Below are 6,424 nucleotides of genomic sequence, written 5' to 3'. Positions count from 1 at the left end.
CATCATCGGGTCACAGTGTGGCCTCTGTCACACACTTTCAGGTTTAGCACAGGCAGAGAACAACTGTGGATCACTTTGTAGCCCCTACCAGCTAATCCCCAGCCAGTCATAGGCAGTAGGTGATTTGGGCCTGCACAAGGCTCCAGAAACAAATACTTGGAGGTTGGCTTCAGACCACAGCAGAGCACCATCCAATTTGCCCCACAAGCACGTACACACAAAGGGTGGTCTCAACTGGCATCAGAGCACACTGGGGCAAATCCCACTCAGTACGGTAGGCCCCTGCATAGCAGCCCATAAGCTGTGGATGTGGCCAAACCCCACAGCCAGTCAGGATGAAGGTCAATTTCATCCACAGATGAAAAAAGCAATCATGGTTCCACTGTAACAGGAAGAAACCCATGCCTACACAAGGGACACTCCTGGAGCATCCAGCACAGATGTCTAGAGAGAGACTGTGCCAGAGCCCCACAGGGCACCTACTCCATAAGGCCACCAGACAAGACTGGGAAACACAGTAGATCTACCTAACACATAAAAACAAACACAGAGAGGCAGCCAAAATGAGGAAACAAAAAAAATATTTCCTAAATGAAAGAACAGGAGAAAATTCTATAAAAAGAACCAAACAAAATGGAGGCAAGCAACCTACCAGAGACAGAGCTCAAAACATTGGTTATAAGAATGTTCAGGGAACTTAGTGAGATTGTCAAATAAGAGATAGCAAGCACAAAAAAGGACATAGAAACCATAAAAAATAACTAGTCAGAGTGAAGAATACAATAACTGAAATGAAGTGTACACTAGAAGGAAGTGTACACCAGCAGGCTAGATTAAAGAGGATTGAATCAGTTATTTGGAAGACAAGGTAGTGGAAAACACCCAATCGGAATCATAAAAAGAAAAAGAAAATGAAAAAAAAAATAGGACAGTTTACTAGACCTCTGGGGCAACATCAAGCACACCAACGTTCACATCACAGTGGTACCATAGGGAGAAGAGAGAAAGCAATCAATTGAGAACTTATTTGTAGAAATAATGACCGAAAGATTCCCTAACTGGTGAAGAAATAGACATAAAAGCCCTGGTTAAACAAGATTAACCCAAACAGGCCCACACCAAGATACGTTATAGTTAAAATACCAAAGGTTAAAGAAAAGAAGAGGTTTCTAAAAGCAGCAAGAGAAAGGCAACTGGTAACTTATAATAGAGCTCCCATAATATTGTCAGCTGATTTCTCAACAGAAACTTCGCAGGCCAGACAGATTTGAATGAAATATTCAAAGTGTTGAAAAGCAAGGACCTACAACCAAGATTACTCTACCCAGCAAAGCTATCAGTTAAAACCGAAGGACAGATAAAAAACTTCCCGGACAAGAAAAAGCTAAACAAATTCATTACCACCAAACCAGTATTACAAGGAATGTCAGAGGGATTTCTTTAATGAAAAAAAAAAGTAAAACTATCAACAATAAAAATGGTAATAACTACATATCTATCAACAATTAATTTCAATGTAAATGGATTAAATGCTCCAATCAAAACACATAGGGCAGATGAATAGATAAGAAAACAAAACCCTTAATATGCTGCCTATAAGAGACTTACTTCAGAAACACATAGACTGAAAGAAAAGGGATGGAACAAGATATTTCATGAAAATGGGGGGGAGGGGGAAGTTGGTGTAGCAATACTAGGGGTGCCAAAAAATGTATACAAGTGGACACTTTGGTCAACGTTGCTCAAGCAGTAATTTGCCATAATCAAAAGTGTCTGGACGCTGATGGTAACCACTTTGAACACCTCTTGTAATTGCAGAAGTCAAACATGACTTGTATTCTTTTTTTTTTTATCAGTGTATATTGAGTATTACAATTTTAACACAGTTTTCCTCTTTTAAAATGTGCACACATTTTTTTTTTTTTTGGCATCAGACAAAATAGACTTTAAAACAAAGGTTATAACAAGAGACAAAGAAGGACCCAGTGATCCCACTTCTGGATATCAATCTGAAGAAACCCAAAATGCTCCTTTGAGGGGATGTGTGCATCCACATGTTCTTTGCAGCACTGTTTACAATGGCCAAGATGTGGAGGCAGCCTGGGTATCCACTGATGCATGAATGAATAAAGAGGAGGTGGTACATATGTACAATGGAATATTGCTTGGCCATGGAAGAGAATGGGTTCTTGACATCTGTGGCAGCTTGGATGGACCTGCAGAATATTGCTCTGAGTGGAGTCTGCCAGACAGTGAAAGACACATGCAATGTGATTTCACTTATATGTAGAATCTAAAGAACAAAATAAACAAACACAACAGAAACAAACTCATAGATACAGAGAACATTTTGATGATTGCCAGATGGGAGAGAAGTCAGGGGGGTGAAAAAGGTGAAGGAATTAAGAAGTACAAATTGGTTGTTACAAAGTAGTCATGGGGATGAAGGGTATAACATAAGAAATATAGTTAATAATATTGTAATAACTGTGTATGATATTAGATGGGTACTAGATTTGTCAGGGGGATAGATGGGCAGGGGTTGGGGGAAAGGATTTAAAAGGTGAAAGGATTAAAAATACAAATTGGTAGTTATAAAATAGTCATGGGGATGTAAAATAAAGCAGAGGGAGTATAGTTGATGATATGGTAATAACTATGTATAGCACCAGGTAGGTGCTAGTCTAGTCAGGGGAGATTGCTTCTAAAATTATATGTGTCTAAGGACTATGCTGTACACATGAAATTAATACAAAATAATACTGAATGCTAACTGAAAAATTAAAAATGAGGAGAAAAGATGAAGGGGAATAAGTGGTCCAAATCTCCAAGTATTAAACAAATAAGCCATGGGGATGTAATGTACAGCATAGGTAATATAGTTAATAATATTGTGCTAGCATGGTACAGTGTTAGATGGTTGCTGGACTTATCATGGTGATCACTTCTTTAGGTATATTAATGTTGAATAACTACTGTGTACGCCTGAATCTAATATAATATTGTAGGTTAGCTATATTTTTAATAAAAAATATTTTAAAAGAGACCAGCAGTCATAAAAAAACAAACAAAACAAAACGAAAAATATACATCTTGCACTTAACACAAAGTTATTCTAAATAATTTCTATAAACTCATCTTATCTCCTCATTTACTTAATTCAAATTCCTTATATCATAATGATGTATGTGTGGGAAGCTATTTTGTGTGCAGATGTATTCATTTTAAAATTAAATTTTAATTATATAACTAATATATGAATATATTTTCTGTATAAAAAATTAAAATATTAGACATAAAAAATAAAAATAAAAATAAAATTCTGGTTTGGGAGAAAATAGCTGTGATTAGACAAACTTCCATATATTCAAAAAATTAAAAGGCAATTAAAATTATAGATCAAAATATAATATAAATGCCTAAGAAAAACTATATTAATAGCTACATTTTAGCTCTAGAAATAACAGCTATTCTAAATAATTTTAAAGAGTAAAGACATTGTTTTTCTTTCACCCTGACTACAGAGAAAGTTGTTAAATTATATACAAAGCTATTCCTTCTCATTTTCTATATACATTTTCCACAGCAAAAGTGTTTGTAGTCATCATTCTAAATACTGCTTTCAAGGCAATAGTGGGATTTGATAGTCCGTCTCCCTAGAGATTGCTTTGTTTTTGAAGAAATCCCCATTAATGTTCCAGTCACAGAATTTAACAGAATGGGAAATAGCCCAGCTAAATGAAGGATTCAAAACAATGCCCCTGTACAACCCTCCCAGAAACCATTACCACTTCCCAAGATGACAGAGTATTTTTGCAGGTAGAATAGGGAAGGACAAGTCCTGGCTGTCCTGCCTCTTGACAGAGGAAATAAATCACCCGACACACTGGAGGATACCTTTCCAGACTGCACGCTGGGAACTTCATTACACAAGCTGTGCCACATATTACTATGCATATCGCTGCTGATTGGACATAGCTGCATATCCACAGCCTATTTCTGTCTTATGGGGGAGATATCCACTTTTCCTCCATAGACAGATACAGGCTTGAAAAGGACATGAAGAAAATGATATTGTGTGCCCAAAAGATCTCCATCTTTAGCAAAATATGCTCTTAACTAATGATTTGTCTAACCTGCCTTAACCTTATCTCTTGGTGCATAAAATGTGATCATATTATGGTTTCATCTTCACACAATGTCATTTGATCTGAATGTGATTGCTATCAAATATAAGTCTTGTTGCCCTTGGTCTTGGCCTCATTAAGAGGGCAACATTTTCCCATAGAAGAAATTTTAGTGCCTTGTTCTTTTTAATTGGTAATCTTTTGGTTCATTCATTAAACATACACTTTATTTACTCAGTTTTGCTTAGATGCTACACATGTAGCTTAATCTAATTTGGACCAGTAGTGATAATGAAAAAAAAAATTGTAAAGGAAGACATAATCTTCAGGCTGGAAGCACAGTGTCATTTTCACAGTCAAAAACATAAAAATTGATGAACCAAAGAAGATAAAATTAATGGACACAACTATTAGCAAGTTTCCTGCAGTTTGAGAACACTAATGTAATTTTAGTTGTAGATTCCCCATAATTTAGCCTCTTCTTGGGGAATTTTCTGTGGTGATATGCTTCTGCCACTTCTGCTTTGGTTGAATAATATTGTCCACTGAAAAATACTTGCACCATTCTTGTTGCTATGTGTAGTAGCTTAAGCATTCTAAAAGTAGAGGCAAATAGATATCTCCCTGAAACGTAAGCCAAATCAATTTTCTATTACTAAATAAAATTATAGTCTTGATGTTCAAAATCTATCAATACAGAAACAAAACACAACTAACAAGAGCTTCATACACTGATTTCCAGCTTTTAAACATTTCTTGTGGGTAAAAGATATAAATAATTTAGATTTTACATTTCTTGTTTATTGACTAATATCCCACCTTAGGCTGTGTTTATGGTCTTTAATAGAGGTAGTTGCTGTTAAACAGTGTTTCCACTTTGATTAACATTATTACATCACTCATCAAAGAGATGTTTTCAAAAGTCTGTGAGAATTCAAAGATTAGCTTCGGAGTGGCAGATGTCTAGTTATGCATTCATCCAATCACATTACTTCTATCAGACTTAATTTTTTTAGTTAGAAATATATTTGTAATTTATTGAATATTGACATTATTTTCTGTTGATTGACATTTGCAGTCTGAGATTCGCAGTTTTGGTCTGCTTTTGTATGTACTTATTCTCCTTAATCTTGATAAATAATAAAAATAAACATAATTTAATATGGCTTTCTTATTTTAGTCCTTTGTGTCACATTATATAATCTCAAGATATTAGGGGGAAAGTCTCCAACACATTCTTTAGTGGGGAAACAAAGCAAAACACAATGGGGATTTCACAGTGTCCCAAGCATGATAAATCCCCAGACCCTGCACCTAATCTGTACCTTGAAAAATCATTCCCATTTTCCAACTTCATTAAGATATAGTTGACATATAACACTGTGTATGTTAAGTTGTATAACATGATGATTTGATACACATATACATCGTGAAATGATTACCATAATAAGGATATTAACACATCCAATGCTTAATATAATTATGATTTGTTTTTGTGGTATGAACAATTAAGATCCATTCTCTTAGCAACTTTCATGTATATAATATAGTATTGTAACTATAGTCGTCGTGCTAAATATTAGATTTCCAGAATTTACTCATAACTGGAAGCTTGTAGTCTTTGACCATTGAATCTATAGATGGCTTTGGCTAGTATGAACATTTTAACATTAATTCTTCCAATCCATGAACATGGGATATCTTGCCAGTTATTTTCTGTCTTCTTCAATTTCTTTCATCAGAGTTGTAGTTCTCAGTGTACAGATCTTTCACTGTCTCAGTTAAATTTATTCCTAAGTATTTTATTGTTTTTATGCTATTGTAAATGGGACTATTTTCTTTATTTCTCTTTCAGATATTTTGTTGTTAGTGTATAGAAATGTGACTGATTTTTATATGTTTATATTATATCCTACAACTTTACTGAATTCATTTATTAGTCCTAACAGTTTTTGGTATAATCTTTAGGGTTTTCTGTATACAATATCACGTCATAATCTCCAACCAGGATCCCAAAGCTCCCATAAAGTCACTTTTGTTTGTAGATGGATGACAAATAATTGTTATTGAGGGGAGTTACATGCAAAGGATGTCTTATTTAGCATTTTGCAAATGTCATTCTTCCTTTCATCTTTTTCACTTTTTGCTTGGAACGTAAATGAGTGTTCTTAATCATAAGTATTATCAAGTCAATACTTATAACACACACATACAAATAATTTATAATATCCAGAACTAACACATGAATTTGGACTCACTTTGTTCCCTAAATGTATTATCCCATATTATATTTTAGC

This window comes from Rhinolophus hipposideros (genome assembly GCF_964194185.1).
Source record: "Rhinolophus hipposideros genome assembly, chromosome: 7".
NCBI classification, from domain to species: Eukaryota; Metazoa; Chordata; class Mammalia; order Chiroptera; family Rhinolophidae; genus Rhinolophus; species Rhinolophus hipposideros.
Note: the sequence above shows the minus strand (reverse complement) of the source record.